The following is a 24,216-nucleotide window of genomic DNA, read 5'->3' as shown; positions in this document are numbered from 1 at the left end:
TACACGCTATCTGTGAAAGTTTTCCATGAATGAAAAGTCTGATAGTCTTTGAAATTGCCTCCACATTCATAGATTTAACACAGAATAGAACTTTCTTGTGCCCTCTACGCTGTTGCTTTTACCTGTCTTAACATGTTTGTGTTGTCTGAACACAGGAAGTATCACTCTTCACACTGTGTAATTAACATTGAATAACTTACGACCTCCTCCAGATGCGGCCTTCTGTTACTCTGTGTTTTAGATATATAAAACTTTTGTATGAATTCAAAAATAACTTAATTTTATTACTTTTACAGATTTCTGAACAAAAATAAAACGAAACCTTAAGAAACTATTGACAATATTCACTTTTTCTACTAAATTTCTAGTGACTTGATGAGCCATATAATTACTATATTTAATATTTTTGACTGGATATACTATCTATGTTCAGTCATGACTTTTTAATTTTGCTTAGAAATATTCCCTTCAGAATTTTATCTTATTTTTTAATTGTTTAATTCTTAATTAAAATATAATTACATTATATTCCTCCCACTCTTTCTGCCTTCTAACCTATTCCAAACACTTTACAGCATTCCCTCTCAAAAGCATGGTCTCTATTATTTTTTAGTTGTTATTACCACACACACACACACACACGCACATACACACACACCTCTAAGTAAAGAAATACAAATGAAATACTCAATAAAATACTGGCAAATTGGATGCAAGAACACATCAGAAAAATCATCCACCATGATCAAGTAGGTTTCATCCCAGGGATGCAGGGATGGTTCAACATACGAAAATCCATCAATGTAATCCACCATATAAACAAGTTGAGAAACAAAAATCATATGATCATCTCACTAGATGCTGAAAAAGCCTTTGACAAGATCCAACACCCCTTCATGATAAAGGTCTTGGAGAGTCAGGGATAACAGGAACATACCTAAACATAATAAAAGCTATATACAACAAACCACCAGCCAATATCAAACTAAATGGACAGAAACTCAATGCAATTCCTCTAAAATCAGGAAAAAGACAAGGCTGCCCACTCTCTCCATACCTCTTCAATAGTGCGCTTCAAGTTCTAGCCATAGCAATAAGACAACAAAAGGAGATCAAAGAAATACAAATTGCAAAGGAAGAAATCAAATTTCCACTTATTGCAAATGATATGATAGTTTACATAAGTGACCCAAAACACTCTACCAGGGAACTCCTATAGCTAATAAATACCTTCAGCAAAGTGGCAGAATACAAATAAACTCAAGAAAATCAGTAGCCCTACTATATACAGATGATAAAAGGGCAGAGCAAGAAATCAGAGAAACATCACCCTTTACAATTGCCACAAACAACATAAAGTACCTTGGGGTAACCCTAACCAAACAAGTGAAAGACCTATATCACAAAAACTTTAAGTCTTTAGAGAAAGAAATTAAAGAAGACACCAGAAAATGGAGAGATCTCCCATGCTCTTGGATAGGTAGGATCAGCATAGTAAAAATGGCAGTCTTGCCAAAAAGCAATCTACAGATTCAATGCTATCCCCATCAAAATCCCAGCACAATTTTTCACAGACCTTGAAAGAACAATTATCAACTTTATATGAAAAAACAAAAGATTCAGGAGAGTCAAAACTATCCTTTTCAACAAGGCAACATCCGGAAGCATCACAATCCCTGACTTCAAGCTCTATTATAGAGCTATAGTCCTGAAAACAGCTTGGTATAGGCACAAAAATAGATAGGTAAACCAATGGAATTGAATAGAAAACACTGATATTAACCCACACACATATGAACACTTGTTTTTTGACAAAGCTAAAATTATACAATGGAAAAAAGAAGGCATCTTCAACAAATAATGCTGGCATAACTAGATGCTGGCATGTAGAAGACTGCAGATAGATCCATATCGCCATGCATAAAACTTAAGTCCAAATGGATTAAAGACCTCAACATAAATGCAGTAACACTGAACCTGTTAGAAGAGAAAGTGGGAGGTACCCTTGAACGAATTGGTACAGGAGACTGCTTCCTGAGCATAACACCAGTAACACAGACACTGAGATCGACAATATATAAATAGGACCTGCTGAAGCTGAGAAGCTTCTGCAAGGCAAAGGACACAGTCAACAAGACAAAAAGGCAGCCCGTAGAATGGGAAAAGATATTCACTAACCCCACATCTGACAGAGAGCTGATCTCCAAAATCTACAAAGAACTCAAGAAGCAAGTCTCCAAAGTACCAAAGGATCCAGACTCCTTGAATGCAGTCTCAGTGATGAGGCCACAGAAATCACTGGGGCCTTGGGCAGTATATCAATGTTTACCATGGTTTATGAATGATCTTTGGGAGCCCATTCCAAATAGAGGGATGCTCTCTCAGCCTGGACACATGGGGAAGGGCCTAGGTCCTGCCCTGAATGAAATGACAGACTTTAGAGATACCTCAAGGAGGGCCTCACCTCCCTGGGGAATGATGTGGGGATTAGGTGGGGGGCTGGTGGGCTGATGGAGGGACAAGGTAGGAGGGGTGAGGGGTGGGAGAGGGAGCTGGGATTGACATCTGAAGCATTCATGTTTCTAATTTAAATAAAAACGTTACAAAAAAGAAAAAAACAACTTTTAGCAATTTTTTAAAAATGGGCTACAGAACTAAATAGAGAATTCTCAATAGAGGAAACTAAAATGGTTGAGAGACACCTAAGAAAGTGCTCAACATCCCTAGCAATCAGGGAAATGCAAATCAAAACAACTCTGAGATACCATCTTACTCCTGTCAGAATGGCTAAAATCAAAAACACCAATGACAGTTTGTGTTGGAGAGGATGTAGAGAAAGGGGAACACTCCTCTGGAAAATGATAATCAGTCTACCACAAGACCCAGCAATTCCACTGTTAGGCATATACCCAAAAGATGCACATTCATACAACAAGGACATCTGTTTCACTATGTTTATAGCAGCACTATTTGTAATAGCCAGAACCTGGAAGCAACCTAGATGCCCCTCAACTGAAGAGTGGATAGAGAAAATGTGGTACATTTACACAATGGAGTACTATTCAGAAATAAAAAACAATGGATTCCTGAAATTTGCAGGCAAATGGATGGCACTAGAAGAAACCATCCTGAGTGAGGTAACCCAGTCACAAAAAGACAAACATGGTATGTACTCACTCATATATAGATTTTAGACATGAATCATGCGAGTGCCTGTCTACAATCCCACTGCCAGAGAGGCAGGGAAACAGGAAGGACCTTAATAGAGATATTCATGGAACCCCAGAGAAGGTGGAATGAGGCAAGATCTCCTGAGAAGATTGGGAGCACAGAATGGAGGATAGGAAAGGGAGCTAGGAAAAAGAGAGGGAGACAAGAGGAAGGGAGAGGAGGATGTGGGGGATTGGGAAAGTTGAGTTGGGGGAAGAATAAAGGAGAGCAGAATGAGAGATACCATAATAGAGGGAGACATTCTAGGTTTGAGGAGAGATTTGGCACTAATGAAAACTCCAGAGATGTACTAAGATGACACCAACTGGCAAACTAAGCAGTAGCAGAGAGACTACTTTAAATGCCCCTCCCTAGTAATGAATTTGATGACTATCTTGCATAGTATCCTAGAACCTCCATCCAGTGACAGACGGAAGCAGAGGCAGACACCCATAGCTAAACACTGAACTGAACTCTTGGAACCCAGTGACAGAGAGGGAAGAGTGATGAGCAAAAGGGTCAAGACTGGACAGGTGACTCTTAGAGAAACAGCTGACCTGAACAAGCAGGAGATCTTGGACCCCAGCCTGATGGCTGAGAGGCCAGCATGGGACTGATCCAGACCCCCTGAATGAGGGTGTCAGTGAGGAGACTCAGGCAATCTATGGGATTTTTGGTAGATCAATATTTATCCCTGGCACACAAATGAACTTTGGGGACCCCTCTCACAATGAGGGATGCTTTCTCAATTTGGACACTTTGGAGAGGAAGGAAATGACAGACTCTAGAGATCCCCCATGGAGGGCCTTACCCTCCCTGGGGAATGAAGTGGGGATTGTTTGGGGGACTGGGGGGGCAGGGGGAAAGGGAGTGGGCATGGAAGAGAGGGAGAGGGAACTGGGACTGACATGAGAAACAAGCTTGTTTCTATATAATTAAAAAGTGTAAAAAAAAAAAGAACTCTTACAAGTTGTCCTCCAACTTCCACATATATATGCTGGCCTGCTCATGAAAATTTTAAAAATAAATAATGACCAAGGCAAGAAAAAAAAAGAAATACAAATGATCAGCACATTTAGTGTTTCTTAATTTTTTAAATTATAAAATATTTTTAATAAAACTTTACTGCAAACAACTTGCAAATCAAATAAAAAAATCAGGCAATGAAAGCACCCAGGCCCAAAGTTCTACACATCTCAGTGAACTTCAGTAGTCAGAACAGGCATTCTGAAGCTATGGAGCTTTTCACAGGATCTTATATTTTCATTACCAAATATACTTTTACACACTTATCCACCAAAATGAACGTCCAGATGAAAGCTTCAGGACAGAGTTAAAACCATAAAAACAAAATTATCTTTATATTCCCTCTCATGTCTCATATGTTCACTACCTGCTTTCCATCATTGGAATTATTCACTATATTCAGTCAACATCCATTCTTTAGCCAAGGGTCCTGGATACTGTATTTTAACTTTTCTGTTGCTATGACGAAAACTATGATCAAAAGCAACTTCCTGAAGACAGTTTATTTTCCTCAAGGTTCCAGAAGAAGAGTCTATAATGGCAGAGAGGGCAGGGCAGCAGGCAGCAAGTACAAAAGCAGGCTAATCACATTTCTATCCACAGGTAAGATGCAGGAAGTGGGACAAGACTGTAAATCCCTCCAGCAAGCCTCCACTTGCTAAACTTCCTAAAGCTCTGTAGCTTCTGCAAGCAGCAACACCCAGTAAGAACCAAGTACCAATCACATGGACCAACAGGGAATGTTGTTCCTGCATACACCACAACAAATCTGCTAGTTTTATCAACCATTTTTAGACTGTCAGATGAGGCTATGAAAAAGCTCCATCAACCACAACTGAAACTAAATGATTGCAAAAATTAGATAATGACTGTAACAGCACGTTTTATGATCAAGTTCATATAAGTGCAATACACCATGAGACTTTAATAAGTCATAAGCTCATTGGGGGAAAATGATTCAATATAACTCCCATAATAAATGTCTTTCAGAAAGCAGATGTTTTTTATTTTTACATGAGAACTTGACTGATAAAATACTATGACACAGAACTAAGACGTGGTCCTGTACATTGTTTTAAAGTCTGCCTGCCATTATTCATAATAATACTTGCACCAGATATTCAAAAAAGCTCTCAAGATAAAGCCGCAAGGTCGCTCAAATAGCCGCTTTAGGCAAATTTGTGATTCAATTGCACTTTGTTGTCCCTGAATACTTACACTAATGCATTAACAGATCATATAATAATGCATTAAAGGGGCTTCTTTACCACACCAGCAACAGGAAGATGCAAGCACAGGGCTCCCTGTCGTTAGAGCTGTGGGGTCTAAAGCCGATGAGGAGCCTCTGTTTTCAACACAGAGTCTGGGGCTTCCAGGACTCAAAGTTCAGCTCTCATGCTAGGGATATTTGTCTCCTCATTTCTGTTTATTCTGATAATCTTTTAAGCTTGGCATTTGGCCCTAAGAGTGTCATCTTTTGCCGTAAAGTCATCCATGGAAACAGGTTTTGATGTGGGTATACGCTGCCATTCTTGTTGATGAGTTTGATGTAAGCTAAATCCAAGACAAAAACGCAGGGTTCCTGATCATTCTTGAGCACTATTAAAAACTTCTACACATTGTGCAATACTTTCCAAACTTCAAGTATAATTCTTCTATCATTATTATTAGCATAAGGGATTGTGCTAAACAATATTAATTTTTTACAAAATTAAATTGTATTTTAATATTAAAATTCTGTTAATAAAATATATACCTAATTAAGGAGAATAGAGTTTGTTTTGTGGTAGCAATAACCCAATGATAAATATAGGACATTAATGGTATTGCTTTTCAAATATTTCATTAACTGACAAGTAGCGAGCAATGCCTACCGTCTTCATTTTAGTAAAATCCAAGCGCATGAAATGGAAGCTTTTGAGGCCATGAAGAATCCAATTTAATATAAACAACTAAGTACATTTTTTAGGTTTTTGATTTATATGGATTACTAAGGAAGGATACAAATTAATTCAAATATTAAACTGATTATAAGTTAATAATGGAAAGCTACTGAGGCACAAATTTGCATGTTTTACCACCTACCATTAAAACCTGCTATCACTCCCATGTTCTGGAATTAAGAGCACACACTGCCACACCACAGAACTTATTTTTGTTGCTGATCTAATACTACAGGTCTTTATGACCACCTGTAATATAGCACAAAATTCCTCTACAAAGCTACTCAGCTTATCCTCTGAAATCAGTGAGTATTCTGGGATAGATTGATGATGAGAACATACTCTAATTCTGCAATGAAAGATACTGTGATTCCCTTCCCTTCCTCTTCTCTTTGCCACCATGACTTTCTTCTAAGCATTATCCACAGAAGATGCAATTGCTTATGACTCAGTCTATAATGGTTGGATATGTAGTCACAAATATGATAACAACTGCATGTTAGTATGGGTAAGAGAGAGAGAAAGACAGAAAAAGTCAAAGCACATGGGGTGTTGCTCTTAAATGTAGATTTTGCAAATTCTATGACATTAAATCAGCCCTATTCATATGTATATTCTTTACATCTAGCACAATAACAGGCAGGAATTAGGTAACCACTAAACTTTCTGTTAATTCTCTTATGACTTAAAAGAATACAAATGGTTACTGTTATACCCAATAAGCAAAGACTAAACTCTACTCAACAGACTGTACTATGAACAATTATATGGTTTGATCCTTGCCATAAGTAACAAGTCCTCACATTTATTCTGCCCTTAGTTTTGTAGTACTGGGGTTGGAATCTAGAGTCTGTCGAGCATGCTAGGCAAGCATTCTACTGCTGAGCTATATACCCTTGCACTTGTTCTTAATGGGAAAAGTAAGTAGACTTACAATACCTCACCACCCCTATGAACAGTAACAGAATGCTCTACAGAGTTGAATCTACAGGAGAACAAACCACTTAGGAAGAATACAATTCCATCCTCAAAATCAAGAAGATATTTAATGATGATAATTCTGAGGGGACATCACACATGTCCAAAAACAAGCAAACCAGATGTTCTAACTCAGTCCAAGGAAAGCATTTGTCATTGCAAGACAATGAAACATTCAGGCTTAGGAAAAGATGATAGCCCACACCCCAATTGACAGAGGGAATGAATTGTATATTCCCAGTTGTTTGTCTCTGACTAGAATTAATGGCTCTGGCAGGTACTCCTACTGCCAAGTGTTTCAAAAATACTCACTGTGTTCAAATAACACAACGATCATCTTCATTCGAGCAATGAAAGCTATGTACAAACTGTGATGGGACAGTCATGGAAAATCATTGTTAACATATTACTTAATTCTTGAGACAGCTCTCTGTGTGAAACATGAAACAAAGCGAGCCTCAAGAAAGATTAATGCTAATAAGAAGCTCTACATAAAATGTGATTTTTTGCTTTGCTGCATTTCAACCTCACTCTCATATATCCTCCAGGAAACGAATTTTGTCTTACTGCCAAAGAAAACCAGAAAAAGAAAGTCAATCCTACTGACAGCTTAGCTATTTAAAAGTATGAAATACAATTCTTTGACAACATATTGATTGACTGATTAACGGGCTCACAGATCTCTTCTTACCAATAGAATACAAAGCCCATTGACAAATTGGGATGACAAAGTGCTTGCCATGTAAACATAAGAACTTGAGCCAATGTCCAGCATCCACATGAAATGTCAGGTGGGATAGTGTGAGTCTGTAACCCCCAGTGCTAGGGAGACCAAGGAGGAAGATCCCTGGAGCATGTTGACCAGTAGTCTAGTGAATCTCCTAGCTCCAGATTCAATAAGAGACCAACTCTCAAACATCAAGGTCGGCAGCAACAGAGAGAGATACCAGTGTTAGCCCGTGGCCTCAATGCACAAATATGCACACACATACATTCACACATACCCACACACACAAAAACAAAGAAAGAAAGGAAGAGAGAATAAGGGAGAAAAGGAGGGTGAAGGGAAGAAGAGAGGAGGGAAGGAAGGGAGGAAAGGAGGAGAAAAAGAAGGAAGGGACAAAGGGATGAAGGGACAAGGGAAGGAAGAGAGGAATGAAGGAAGGAAGGAAGAAGGGAAGGAAGAAAGGAAGGAAGAAAGCAAGAAGGGTTAACAGTAAAGAGATACTGTTGTCTCTATTTTTTTCACTGAAGAAGAAACATACCCTGACTTTCAGTGAGCAACAGGAGCCTAAGATCTCTGGCACTTGGGATCTGAAGCCCTTCTCCCCTCCATGTGTTATACTGAGTCACTTCCTTTCAGCAACCAGAGGATTGTAGTTCTGAGGGCAGAAAGACCACTTTATTGATTTTGGACTTTTCCTCTAGAGATGGAAATAATTTAATTAAAAATGAGGGATGGGGAAGGAGGTAGTAAGAACATACTGAGAAATCATAAATCTTGGTAGGACCCTCACGAGCTACAAAAATGCCTAACAAAATGTGCAGCAGGAAGAAGGGAAAGGCATGGAGCAAAAGGGAGATGGAAAAACCTGGAAAGAGGAAAGGAGCTGGGAAACCTAGCTTTAGTACACTCTGGGAACCAAGAGCCTGAGGAAATCATTGTGGTCATGTGGTTTTCTATAAAATATGCCAAAGTTATAAATTAACTCAATATTGAAGTTATTTAAAAGGATTGAATACAACAGGTAGGGTGTGGCTGAAATCTATAGTTTGAGAGAGGAGACAATATTATCGTAATCATTTCTTGATTCAGGCAACATTGGTGCACACCTTTAATCCCAGCACTGAGGAGGCAGAGGCAGTTGGAGCTCTATGAGTTTGAGGCCAGTCTGGTCTACATAGTTAGTTCCAGAACACCCAGGACTACATAGAGAAGCCTTGTCTCTGACAAAAATGCCTTGTATCATGCTTCTCACTGTATTGCAAGAAAGCTGACCAAGTGTCTGGCACTACAAGTATAAAAACAGTTAAGAACTTTTTACTCAAAACTTGACTTACTTTATGAAATGTATTTACTTTATAAAGGGAATGAATCATGTATTATTGTTACCAGTGTGTCAGTTATTAATGAGAGATCTATGCAAAAGTAGATATCTGAAATGCTGCTTTATTCTTTTTGATGAATTATTTATTTAATAAATAAAAATTACATTTATCCATCATGTATAATGTGATGTTTTGAAATAAATATAAAATGGAACATATATATATATATATATATAACATTACTGAATTTTTTTTGCAACACCATTAACCAAATTAAATGCTTTATTTTATTACTTGGTCATAGTATTTTATCACAGCAATAGAAAAGTAATTAAAACAACACATATAAACAAATGGAAAATTCTGTTTCGCCACATGTAACTGGAAGGAATACACCTCCTCCTGAAGGGCAAGTATGAGATTCCTGCATGTAAACGGGAGATGGAAACCTCTATTTGATGCCCCAAAGCTAAGTACCTATTACCTACATGTTGAAATGTTCACTCCTGGAGAGAAGAGGAAGCTTACAAGGCTCAGAAAACTCATCCAACTTCCAAGACTCAGGAAGCTCAGAAAATAGCAAGACTCATGAGGTCACCCCAAAGTTACATAAGCAGAAAACCATTTCTGAGGAGTAGAAGACTCTGGTGAGTCTGCATTCACGTTCACTGGAACTTCAGTATTGGCATTTTTGACCATACAGCTGACACAGAGTCACCCATTTGCCAATGCTTCCAGTATCCTCAATAAGATAATTGGTTCACCTAGTAAGACCTAGATAGAATGTTTTATTTCACCTGTAACCATTGCCTTGTCTAGGAGAATCCACAGGGGAAAAAATCAAACAACATTCATCTTGATGACTAGTATTTTTTCTGGGACAAGGCCAAGGTGCAGCAATGCAATCACCCTAGTCAATGACAAGACTACTATCACTTCACACATATAAGATTTCTGCTTTCCTCCTACAGGCATGAAAATTAGTGGTTTTCTGTGGACTTGATTGTAAATTTGTTTGATTAGTTGGTAACCAAGCTGACTTGGTGTTATTGAGATATTAGAGAGAATCTGGATTTATTTAGTATTCAGACTCCTGGATTTTCTGAGACTCTTCTGTCAGCAGCAAGACATCCAGTTCTAAACTGTCTATGTTAGAAAATGTTTGAGGTAAGTACTAAGATACCATCTCACCATCTTGTGTTAAGTGACATATGTGTAACTTTTTACAGTTCCATGAACCATCAAATTCAAGAATCAATTTCTAGATTTGGGAACAATGACAAAATTGTCTAGTGTATTAATTTTTGCGGTGGCAAACTGTGATATAACCTTCAAAGTGATTTCTTGAGATCCTAAAGCCTTCCCCATCATCTATTTTTCTTAGTCTCTACTTACAGAATTCAAAACAAAATTACAGCAGGTAATATGCAGAGCCAAGAATCACACCATAAGCTTTGGGGGTAAATGTCCAACCAACCAAAAGATTACAGACACAGACTCTATCTATCCCTCTTATTAAGTGCATGATTAGGACTCTTGGCCATCCAAGAAAATAAATTTAGTAAAATTGGGGACAATATCAGCACATACAACTGAAAAGTCCAAAAACTGCTCTTTTTTTTTCCAGTTCAGCCTGGTTCCTGTTTTTTTTTTATATTTTATTTTCCAGTTTAAATTTAGATAAGAAACGAGGTTGCTTCACAAGTCAGTTCCAGGTCCGTCTCCCATTCCCTCCCCTCCTCCCGTGCCCTCCCCCCCACCATCCTCATTATTCCCTCATTCCCCCAGGGAGGGTGAGGCCCTCCATGGGGTTGTCCATAGTCTGTCATTTCATATAGGGCAGGGCCTAGACCCTTCCCCAAGAGTTCAGGGTGAGAGCGCACCTCACATTGTTCTATGGGAGTCCAAAGTCCATGTGTATACTTGGGATGGGTACTGATCTGCTGCCCAAGGCTCAAAAGATTCCCTAGGCCTCCTCACTGACACCCAGATTCAGGGGGTCTTGATCAGTCCCATGCTGGATTCCCAGGCTGATGCCTGGGATTCAAGAGTTAACCTTTGTCTGGTCAGCTGTTTCTGGGGGTTAAACCAGCCCAGTCTTAATCCCTTTGATCATCAGTCCTCCCTCTCTGTTACTGGCTTTCTTGAGTTCAGCTCAGTACTTAACCAAGGGAGTCTGCCTCTTCTTCGATCAGCCACTAAATGAAGTTTCTGTTTCCCAGACTCTCTGGCCATAGGATTGTAGGCTGGCACTCCCCAGATCTATGTCTAAAATCCATATATGAGAGAGTACATGCCATGTTTCTCTTTTTGTGACTGGGTTATCTCACTCAGGATGGTTTCTTCTAGTGTCAACCATTTGCCTGCGAATCACATGATTCCATTATTTTTTTTCTGCAGAATACCACATTTTCTCTATCCACTCTTCGGGTGAGGGACATCTAGGTTGCTTCCAAGTTCTGGCTATTACAAATAAAGCTGCTATGAACATAGTGGAACAGACATCTTTGTTGTATGAATGGGCATCTTTTGGATATATGCCTAAGAGTGGAGTTGCTGGGTCTTGTGGTAGGTTTATTCCCATTTTTCTGAGGAATCTCCATACTGATTTCCAAAGTGGCTGAACCAGTTGGCACTCCCACCAGCAATGGAGGAGTGTCCCCCTTTCACCACATCCTCTCCAGCATAAATTGTCATTGGTGTTTTTGATTTTAGCCATTCTGACAGGAGTGAGATGGTATCTCAGAGTTGTTTTGATTTGCATTTCCCGGATGGCTAAGGATGTTGAGCACTTTCTCAAGTGCCTCTTAGCCATTTTAGACTCCTCTATTGAAAACTCTCTATTTAGTTCTGCAGCCCACTTTTTAATAGGGTCCTTTGGTGTTTTGGAGACTTGCTTCTTGAGTTCTTTGTAAATTTTGGAGATCAACCCTCTGTCAGATGTGGGATTAGTGAATATTTTTCCCATTCTGTGGGCTGCCTTTATGTCTTGCTGACTGTGTCCTTTGCCCTACAGAAGCTTATCAGTTTCAGTAGGTCCCATTTATTAATTGTTGATCTCACTGTCTGTGCTACTGGTGTTATGTTCAGGAAGCTGTCTCCTGTACAAATTCGTTCAAGGGTACCACCCACTTTCTCTTCTAAGAGTTTCAGTGTGGCTGGATTTATGTTGATGTCTTTGATCCATTTGGACTTAAGTTTTGTGCATGGCGATAAACATGGATCGATCCGCATTCTTCTACATGCCAGTCTCCAATTATGCCAGCACCATTTGTTGAAGATGCTTTCTTTATTCCATTTTTAGCTTCGTTGTCAAAGATCAGATGTTCATACGTGTGTGGGTTAATACCCGGGTTTTCAATTCGATTACATTGGTCTACCTGTCTATTTTTGTGCCAATACCAAGCTGTTTTCAGGACTATAGCTCTGTAATAGAGCTTGAGGTCAGGGATGGTGATGCCTCCGGACGTTGCCTTGTTGAACAGGGTTGTTTTGGCTATCCTGGGTCTTTTGTTTTTCCATACAAAATTGATTATTGTTCTTTCAAGGTCTGTGAAGAATTGTGCTGGGATTTTAATGGGGATTGCATTGAATCTGTAGATTGCTTTTGGCAGGATTGCCATTTTTACTACATTGATCCTACCTATCCAAGAGCATGGGAGATCTCTCCATTTTCTGGTGTCTTCTTTAATTTCTTTCTCTAAAGACTCAAAGTTTTTGTGATATAGGTCTTTCACTTGTTTGGTTAGGGTTACCCCAAGGTACTTTATGTTGTTTGTGGCAATTGTAAAGGGTGATGTTTCTCTGATTTCTTGCTCTGCCCTTTTATCATCTGTATATAGTAGGGCTACTGATTTTCTTGAGTTGATCTTGTAGCCTGCCACTTTGCTGAAGGTGTTAATCAGCTGTAAGAGTTCCCTGGTAGAGTTCTTTGGGTCATTGATGTAAACTATCATATCGTCTGCAAACAGTGAAAGTTTGACCTCTTCCTTCCCAATTTGTATCCCCTTGATCCCCCTTTGTTGTCGTATGGCAATAGCTAGAACTTCAAGTACCATGTTGAAAAGGTATGGAGAGAGTGGACAGCCTTGTTTTGTTCCTGATTTTAGAGGAATTGCGTTGAGTTTCTGTCCATTTAGTTTGATGTTGGCTGTTGGTTTACTGTATATAGCTTTTATTATGTTTAAGTATGTCCCTGTTATCCCAGATCTCTCCAAGACCTTTATCATGAAGGGGTGTTGGATTTTGTCAAAGGCTTTTTCAGCATCTAGTGAGATGATCATGTGATTTTTGTTTTTCAGCTTGTTTATATGGTGGATTACGTTGATGGATTTTCGTATGTTGAACCATCCCTGCATTCCTGAGATGAAACCTACTTGATCGTGGTCAATGATTGTTTTGATGTGTTCTTGGATCCGATTTGCCAGTATTTTATTGAGTATTTTTGCATCAATGTTCATGAGGGATATTGGTCTGAAGTTCTCTTTCTTAGTTGTATCTTTGTGTGGCTTGGGGATCAAGGTTATTGAAGCCTCATAGAATGAGTTTGGCAAAGACCCTTCTGCTTCTATTGTGTGGAACACTTTGAGAAGAATTGGTATAAGCTATTCTTTGAATTTCTGGTAGAATTCTGCACTGAGGCCATCTGGACCTGGACTTTTTTTGGTTGGGAGACTTTTGATAACAGCTTCTATTTCCATAGGGGTTATAGGTCTATTTAAATTGCTTATCTGTTCTTGATTTAGTTTTGGCAAATGATAGCTGTCCAGGAAGTCATCCATTTCCTTTAAATTTTCGAATTTTGTGGAGTACAGGTTTTCAAAGTATGACCTAATGATTCTCTGGATTTCCTCAGAGTCTGTTGTTATGTCCCCCTTTTCATTTCTGATTTTGTTAATTTGCGTGTTCACTCTCTGCTGTTTGGTAAGTTTGGACAAAGGTTTGTCTATCTTGTTGATTTTCTCAAAGAACCAACTCTTCATGGCATTGATTCTTTGTATTGTTTTCCTGGTTTCTACTTTATTGATTTCAGCCCTCAATTTGATTATTTCCTGGCCTCTACTCCTCCTGGGGGAGTTTGCTTCCTTGTGTTCTAGAGCTTTCAGCTGTGATGTTAATTCTCTGGTATAACTGTTCTCCTGTTTCTTCATGTGAGCACTTAGTGCTATGAACTTCCCCCGTAGCACTGCTTTCAAAGTGTCCCATAGGTTTGGGTATGTTGTGTCTTCATTCTCATTGAATTCGAGGAAGTCTTTAATTTCTTTTTTTATTTCCTCTTTGACCCAGGGATGGTGCAGTGAGCATTATTCAATTTCCATGAGTTTGTAGGTTTTCTGCAATTTGTGTTGTTGTTGAATTCTAATTTTAAAGCATGGTGGTCTGGTAAGATGCATGGAGTTATTCCAATTTTTTGTAGCTGCTGAGGTTTGATATGTTGCCAAGTATGTGGTCGATTTTTGAGAAGGTTCCATGTGGTGGTGAGAAGAAGGTATATTCTTTTTTATGTGGATGAAATGTTCTATAGATATCTGTTAATCCCAGTTGGGTCATTACTTCTATTAGACCCTTTGCTTCTTTGTTGAGTTTCTGTCTGGTATTCCTGTCTAGTGGTGAGAGTGGTGTGTTGAAATCTCCCACTATAACTGTGTGGGGCTTTAGATGAGATTTAAGTTCCAATAATGTTTCTTTAACGGATGTGGATGCCTTTGTATTTGGGGCATAGATGTTCAGGATAGACACTTCATCTTGGTGGGTTTCACCTGTGATGAGTATGTAATGACCTCCTTCATCTCTTTTGATTGATTTTATTTTAAAGTCTAGTTTGTTAGATATTAGGATTGCTACCCCTGCTTGTTTCTTGGGTCCATTTGATTGAAAAATTTTTTCCCAACCTTTAACTCTCAGGTAATGTCTGTCTTTGAGGGTGAGGTGTGTTTCTTGTATGCAGCAGAAGGAAGGTTTCTGTCTTCGAATCCATTCTGCTAGTCTGTGTCTTTTTATGGGTGAGTTAAGGCCATTAATATTGAGGGATATTAATGACCATTGATTGCTCATAAAAATATGGAACGCTTCACGAATTTGCGTGTCATCCTTGCGCAGGGGTCATGCTAATCTTCTCTGTATCGTTCCAATTTTAGTATATGTGCTGCCGAAGCGAGCACCATTACTGAATTTTTTTTATGGTAAGTTGTACTCTTAGGAATTTTCAAAGCTACAATTCCTGTGGCCACCATGCATTGCAATTGATAACTATTTCTTGTCTATCTCAAATGTGTAAACTTTGATAATAATTTTCTCATACCTTCCCATTGTTCCTCTTCCAACCCCTGGTAAACATTATTGTAATTTAATGCTAAATTTGAAATCTTGTACATAAGTTAGATTATGCAAAACTCATCTATGTGGCTTATTTAACTTAATGTAGTATCTTCCAGGCTAATGTATGTTGTCTAAGAAACACAGAATTTACTTATCTTGAAAAACTTTAAAATATTTGATTGCATATATACCACACTTACATTATCTATTCACATATCAATACCTGCCTTAATATAGGATACTTGAAAATTAATATCTGAAGATGAACACAAAATTTCAGAAACACATACAAAGGGCAATTGCACTGTTTGTGATATTAGACCATATCATTCTATTATCTACCTTTGCCTCAAAATATCTGATTATCAAATAGGCAAAAGTCCAGATACTTGAGGTAATATGTAAGGGTTAAAATACAAAAACTGGAGATGAGCTGGGTTGTGCAGATTTAGAATCCTAGCTACCATGGATTGAGCTTGAGGCCAGCATGGGCTACTTAGCAAGACTGTTTCAAAAACAAATGCTACAGACCCTTTCAAATGTTGTTTCAAACCCACCACTAATATAGAAGCGCTCTCTCTCTCTCTCTCTCTCTCTCTCTCTCTCTCTCTCTCTCTCTCTCCATACATGCACGTGCACACATGTGCATGCAAGCACACACACACACACACACACACACACACGTTAAAATCCTATAACAAGACCACAATGCTCCCATGAGCCACCACAGTGTAACCAATGTAGCTAATAAATGTTCAGTGTGAGGAAAGGGTTACTTTTGGGGTTACTTTGTTGGGCAGTGATGTCCCATAGAACCTAAATATTAGAAACTATTGCAGATGTTACCGGTTGCTCTCCAGAACTTTACAGTAATACTTTACCACTGATGATATCACATAATTGAGTCAAAGAAATACCAAACTGTTGCTAATCTGGAAGCTTCATCTTCACAGGTTATTTTCTTTTTCCGTGAAGGAGTTGTGCACCCTACCAGATGAGAAAAGTAATCACCAGTCTTAACCAGATCCTGTTACCTACAACAAAGGCTGGTGACAAGACATTCCCACTGATGCAATAGAACCACAAGCATTATGGGAATAACCAAACCACTATCTATTTGCACTTAATGCTCTCTCTACAAAATGAAATGCACACATGACATCAATATTTGGGTCAGAAAACTATGCAAAGACAGGTCAGAGACTATAGGGAAAACATACTACTTCTCCTCTAAAAGGGCAGAGTATTAAACTAACTGCTAATGAGTCATTGCTATACCCACATATTTATGCATCTCTCAGACCTCACAAGAGAGGTTTTTGTTTTTGTTTTAAGTAGATGGTGATTAACTAAGAAACCACTGGTCAAGGTACAGTGAATAAAATACTGGAAATGCCCAGCACATCTATAGCACATCCCTTCTTCAGTGCTCAGGGATCATTATGAATATGGGTAACAGCCCGAGGGGGTAGGTGACTACAAGGAAACAGTGTCTTCTAAACACAACAGGGCAACTGCTATGACATGTATAAGACATGTACAAGCTCAAGTCAGACCAAATCTCAGTATGAATGCAGGAGTTGGGAAGAGGTCCCACATATAACCAAGGAGCCATGGGCAATTGTTAGCTCAAGGGAGAATGGAGAGTCATTTTTTTCATTAAGCACATAGCTCCAGGCAAATCTATCACACTCCAGAATATATACACATAGCACACATTGGACTTGATGGATATAAAAAAAATACAAAACACCAAATTGGGTAGGTATGGAAGTGCAGTGGCTCTGAGAAGAGTTGGTATGGGTATTATCCATATACATGTATGAAAACTTCAAAGAAATAATAAAATATTTAGATAGGTTAAATAAATAAAATCGAGCATGAACTAGAAATATAATTCAGTCATACAATGCTTGCATAGCATGTGAGTCACCATGGGTTCAACCCTCATTTGTTCCCAAAAGAAAACAGAAAAATGAAATGGAAAGATATTGCTTTGGTAAAAAGTGATTTAAACTTATCTCATATATTACACCTTAACAAGTCAATAAAAATAAATTGCAAAAAGTGTGCTTACATGATAAAATATATTCTTCTGATGAGTTGGCTCAGTGTGAACACTTACACACTTCTCCACATTATTTGAAACATTAGGTAACAATGAACAACATTTTTTGCTAAGATGTAAACTATCCATTCTCTTGAATGCACATCACCCTAGAGAAAGATGAGAGACCATGAAGGGAAGCAGTGAGCAGGGCTTAGTTCTGCCAGCAAACTGATTAAGGTATGAATGCCAATCCCATAGTTTACAAAATGTGAGACCTCAGACAAAATCCCCTATCTGTTGACACCTTACTTTCTTTTCTGTTAAAAAAAGAGTTAAGACATTCCTCCCAGGATAAGACATAGTAATAACTGACAGAAATAACTCAGACTAAGCACCTCATTATTAAACAGCAAGACTGGTTGTTGTTAAATTAACCATAGACTGAAACATTAATACTAAGAATGTGTATACTAGAGGCACTAATGATGGCAACATTATTTATACAAACATTGCTGATATTAATAATATTAACATTTATAAATGGTATTACTTATTAATAACATTATTATGAATGGTGTGAATTTGCCATTTGCATCCAGTTTAGGCCAATGACTAGGTCTAGAAGTAAGGTTTGCACCTTAAAATGCATCTTTATCTGGAGAGGGAAAATGTCTCAGTACTATGCGTTAGGCACATCTAAGTTGATTTACAATGGGTTGAGTGCTATGATGTTTACAAAAGTTTGAATTTTCAATGCACTATTGGGAATCATGCTGATGTACCCAACAGCATAAATTTTAATAATGAATTGAAATTCATAGTGTGATGAAAATTGTATCCAAGTCATATCCTGTTTTACATACAAAATATAAACACAACTTGATTCTCTGTTATCATTTCCACTTTTCCACTTACTACTTCTGATGAGTCATAAAGGTAAAACATACCATTATTGTTTAAAAGCAACGACAGGAAACCAGATTTGCCTAGAATTAGGTTCATATTTTCCCTGTGTCTGGAAGTCTCCTCAATATGAAAGAGAGAGATCAGTTACCTGGGCTGTAGACATAGCTATGCACATACATTTTCCAAGAGGTATGTGCTTCATTATGTCGGTGGAACACCTCCAATGGCTATTAACAGCCTTCTCAAGGTAAGGCAGCATCTAACGAGTGCCAGCCTGACAGAACTCTGGTTGGCATTTCACGAAAATGAGGTAAAACAGCCCATTCAGGGAGATTTATAGAGCTTTGTGTCACCATTTGTGGTATGGAGGGAAACTGCAAGTCACTTCTGTTATGGCGTATATTGTTGTGCTATTCCAGATGAGGAAGTTATAATCATAAATACTAAGTTCCATTGTGGAGAATAGGGGCATGGATAGTTGGCCTATGTCCTGTCCACTTTCCTCCACAGTAATCTTCACTGGCTACAAGGGAGCACACGTCCTGTGTGACTGAGTCATTTGTTTTAAATTTTCAGATTTAGACTTATAAAACAGAATAAATGTATAATAGCTAAGTAAAAGGAAATTTACAGTATCCTAAGCTAGTTTGCATTTTCCTCTTTAAAATGAAGAGTTTATGTGAAAAGGAAAAACCTTAGGACACTTTTACAGTAATTTATGCTTTTATTGCTTTATATTTTCTTGTAGAAAAGCTATTTCCTAGAGGCATTACATGGCCCCTGGCCATGATAAAGCACAGTTGCTACAATGGTCGACAAATACCTTGCCTGCAAGCCAGGAGCTGAAATGAACTAAACAGCATAGGGTAGGTTGGCCCGTGTAATAGTAACAAAACTGTTAACATCCCTGCCTAGGAGGCTGGAAGGGCCAAGAGACCCTCAGGTCAGATGCCAGGCCACATTCTCCCTGAGCTGTACATGACATTGAGAAGAGTTGGGGAATGTTGGAAGTACAAAATTAGCTCTAGGTTGGGATTCTCTCCATGGCCGTGTGGGACTTTTGTGATGATGAAGCTGCCTTTGAATCACTCGTGTTCCTGTAAATAACCCAAATTAACTCACTAGTGGATCAAAGTGGAATTGAATGAAATACATTCTTTAAACTGTTGGGGCCTCTTTGAGGCAAATACACATTTTATTTTTACATCTCCCCAAAAAGAATTATATAACAAGCATTTTCTTAAAATTACCTGTTGCTGAATTAAATGCATACAGCTAATTAACACACATACACACACACACACACAACCTAACAGACTCATTAATGTACTGATATTTTAGCATTTTAGATATACATTTGTTTAGAAGCATGTGTCTGGTGTGTGCTACCTGTGCATGTGGGAGTACACACACACACACACACACACACACACACACACACACACACACACACACTGAACAAAGTAGACTTCGTTTTGATGGGCTATCACATGGAACCTGGGGCTCCACAATTTGTTAGACTGGCTGACCAGCAAGTCCCAAGGATACTCCTGTCTTTCCTCCTCGATGTTGAGACTGTAGGTGTCATTCCACTGTGCTTGACCTCTCCACACCAGATCTGGGAAGCTGAGCTTCCCCTGCCTTGGAGGCAAGTGCTTTCTTTCCTAATTGAGCTGTCTTCCCAACCCCTGGTCATAGTTGTTTTAGACATTTGCATATTCTTTAAGTAAAGCAGACAAGTAAGTCATACATGTCCCTGTTTTCTTTATTTACAAAAATAGTGCATACTAATTTGCAGGCTATTTGGCATAGTATATAGCATCCATCCAATAAATTTTGTGACAAAATATGCTTAATCCCTTATTTTTGCTTCCTCAAAATGGTTCATATCTAAACCAACTTAATTAAAGGAAATAATTAAAGCAATATATACTTCTTGTGTAACAGTAGAAAAATAGTAAAGTAGGTTGTAAAAATCTTACTGGAGAGTCGGGCAGTGGTGGTGCACGCCTTTAATTCCAGCATGTAGGAGGCAGAGGCAGGCAGATCTCTGTGAGTTTGAGACCAGCCTGGTCTACAAGAGTTAGTTCCAGGAGAGTCTCCAAAGCCATAGAAAAATCCTGTCCCGAAAAAGCAAAAAAAAATCTTACTGGAGAACAGTTTTCTTTAAATCATTCCATGTATTTATTTATGGATAGATACACAGAAAACTAGCACAATGTAAGAATAATGAAAGTTTAGTTAGGGAGATGGCTCATAGGTTAAAAGCACTGACTAATCTTCCAGAGAACCTGGATTCAATTCTCAGCACCCACATGGTAGCTCCCAATTGCTGTAAATCCAGTCCCAGGAGAAGTAACACCCACTTCTAGCATCGACGTACAAGTAATTATCATGAAGATTCTTGGACAAAGGCAAATTGAGTAGTGGTACTTTAGTATTTTCATTTAATTAGCTTGGCTATGTTTAGAGCTCAATTTTCTTTACCATTTCTATTTTGAAGTTTGGATTTCCAGCATTATGCCTCTCAGAAAAATTTCACGTGGCAATAGCTATTTTTCCATAAGCTTCTGAAGTGAAATTATGTTCTGATAGAGTAAAGTGTGAGAGCTCCAGGTACTTGGTGCTTGCTAAACTATTGGGCATCAGGCCCTATGCAAAACTATATAATACCATTCTCAAAAATCTTGCCTTCACTGTTATTGCAGTATGTCTTTCCTATTTTCCTGTAATTCACTGAATTCTATAAGGACTAACTCATACTATTTTGGGGTAACCTTTTTGGTGTTAAATCCCTGCCACAATTTCAGCATTATCATTTGACAGCAGAGCTAATATACACATTGCAATATTGTAGGAGTATTATTTAGCTTCCTATTCAACATCCATCAAAATAGAACATGCCCATGATCTAAACGACCTCTCCTCAAATAACAAAGAAACAGCTGTTGCCCGGACCCCTGTATCATCCACACACATATTCCTTATTGTCATGTGTATCCCCAAGTCTTTGAACAATTTCTCTTAAATCTTGAACTTCATCTGGAGTTTTCAGTTTTTAACATTTTATATCAATAGAACAACTTTCTTCACACACTTAGCATCAAAGCCATCTTGATCTCACCATTAGTGCAATGATGTTTAAGTGCAGTTTATCTGAATCAAGGTTTAGTGCTGGTTCTGCTGCTGGTAGAGGAAATCAAAGGTTCTGGTTATTGAATGCTTTCCTCTTAGGGGGAATATTTTTACCTTGCTGACAGTCTCCTTTGGATGTGTTTGCATGCCCAGAGCAAACAACAGCTGTCACCAAGGCAGAAGAAGAAAGATGCCTGCTTTCTTAAAATTTTTAAGTATTCCATGTTGTAATCAACATGTAGCAATTCTAGGAAGCAAGTGCCCTCGATGAACCAAATTTCTAACACAGGTGTCAAATATGTGTGTTTTTATATTCACCACTGCCATCTGTCTTGTCAATACTTCTTATGTAATTGCAAGTTATTCAACTGAACATATACTAATAGGGGATTTTAAAAAATCATTCTCTTGAGAATCTAAAGAAATTACTTGGTTGCATTTAAGATTCAACCAGAACAGCTTTTCTTGTGTCGATTCATTACAAGCTCAAGGGCGACACCTCTATTTAGTTCCTTTTTCAAGGTCATGGAATATGGAACAGAGTTTGATTAATGTGGCTGCAAAACAAAACCAGGCTCAGAAAATCTCAGTCTCATATAGTAGAAGACTTTGCTAGAAAACTGAATGAGGAAATCTTTTATAATGTATATATTTCATAATAAGTCACATTGTATTTTATCACCTAGGCTGATGAATAAGAAAGATAAAGGAGATGCTGTGACATGGTTGCATGGTTATAAAGCCAGTTTTCAGCACATGAGTTTGCAAACAAGAACTATTCCCATAAAATAAAAAAAAACGAATCAGCTGAATGCAATTGTGTTGTTACTACTGCTAAAACGAAGACATTCAAATGTGCAGAAAATATTCAATAAATCCCTGACATGTTATGTACAAATATGCACAGGAACACTTGTTTTTCATGAAGAAGAAAAAAGGAAATATTTAAATGTAAAGGAGGGCATGCTTTACACTTCTTTTTTTCCCCAAGGAAATCTGCAGTTGTAGTTAGTTTTAATATATTTACTCCAAGAATAAGCAATAAAGCACTCACTGCCACATAAGATACAATATGAATCTTTCCTCCCCACAAAAGTGTGGAAATGGCTTAAGTGATTTTTAAAATGTTTGCATCAGACACAGCAACAATAAATAAATGAAGACACAAATAAAAACAGTGATCTAATCAAAATCTAAGATTTCGGACATGTTGCCGGCATTCTGTGTTATGAACTTATCTTGGGGAAGAGATTTTATGTTGTTCTCACTTGTGTCCCTAGTACCTAAATATCTACATTGCCGATGCTCTCTTACTAAAGAAATCATAGATTCAGCCTGAGTTTACCACAAAGTCCAAAGTTCATTAGTCTACCCAGATAAAAACGACCTTACTAATGTGACAGCTCTTTTCCTTCTGCCAACTTACTTGTGAGGCTAACACAGAATCTAATAATGAGTGACAAAGTAAGATAGTCTGTTTTTTCCCTTTTATCTTATTGTTTGTTTATTGAGTCAGGCTTGCAATCTGTAGCACAGATTGGCCTGGACTGTCTGTCTCTTACTAGCGTCAAACACATAGTATTCTCCTGCCCTGGAATTACAGATGTAGACATCCTATTATAATAAGATGCCCCAGGTGAGACAGTCCAGTTCCGTGATTTCATTTCAACTGCAGGCTTCCACTCTGATGTGAAGCTTCTTCTGTGTATGTGTGTGATTTTGCATTGGGGGGGTGATTTCATTACTGTTAATTTTAACATCTGGTTATATTAATATCACAGACTCAAATATAGTTACTGAAATAACTTAACCTTCGTGTGTGTGTGTGTGTGTGTGTGTTTGTGTTTCTATGCAGATATGAACACATTGAGGGCACATTCAGGAAAAACTAAAAATGTCCTCTGACACAAATGTGAAGGGCAAAGAGAGGAAAAGTCTGAGTTCACACGATAAGACATGTTTTACTTTATAAGTTACAGACAAATTTATGGAATGAATACTGACTCCCAGCAATTTTGTATGTTATAAAATTTTATGAAACACAAAGTCATTTCATTTCTCTATTAACCAAGAGAACATGGTGAACCACTTGTCTCTGACAGGGGAAACGGTGTGAAGAGACAGCATCAACAATGGTCAATGAGGAGTTTGCCTTGGCCAGTTTTTCTGTGAAAGCACCTACTTGATTTTTCTAGGATGGGTGGTAACTGCCAAAGACACCAGGAGCCACCACGTTGGTGGTTAAAGAACTAGAAAATGTGTTCATAAAACGGCATGCCCAAAGTAAGTAGAGAGCAGGTTCCCAAAGGGGTCCCTGAGTAGTATTGTTGAAATCCACACCCATTTGCTCAACACAAAAACCCAACAATTACCTAGCAATCCTGAGTGACAGACTGCTATTAATTTTGTGCTGACTCCATACATGTAAATTAAAGCATTGCAAGTTCCTCTACGTGCCACCTCTGACATTTGCTTTCAGCTGGCAAAGGAGAGGCATAAAGTTTGCTCTTAATTCTCCTGGCCTCTAAACTGCTGATCACTTTGTTAATTTCTGGAAAGATATTTAAAAAGTCCCTTTGAAGTTAAGTGTTTAATATGATG

General features: G+C 38.3%; 1 protein-coding gene and 1 non-coding gene across 5 annotated transcripts in view; both read right to left on the bottom strand.

Moving 5' to 3' along the window:
• Positions 1-24,216, bottom strand: part of Fgf12 (fibroblast growth factor 12) — a 515,142-nt gene that overhangs the window by 91,892 nt on the left and 399,034 nt on the right. The gene's annotated exons all lie outside the window — the stretch shown is intronic.
• On the bottom strand, positions 15,261-15,367 carry LOC121142101. The gene has a single exon (XR_005879109.1). It is a non-coding gene; the product is annotated as a U6 spliceosomal RNA (small nuclear RNA).

This window comes from Mesocricetus auratus, unplaced genomic scaffold (assembly GCF_017639785.1).
Source record: "Mesocricetus auratus isolate SY011 unplaced genomic scaffold, BCM_Maur_2.0 Super-Scaffold_100008, whole genome shotgun sequence".
In the NCBI taxonomy this organism is placed as follows: Eukaryota; Metazoa; Chordata; class Mammalia; order Rodentia; family Cricetidae; genus Mesocricetus; species Mesocricetus auratus.
Note: the sequence above shows the minus strand (reverse complement) of the source record. Positions and strands in the feature narration are given on the sequence as shown.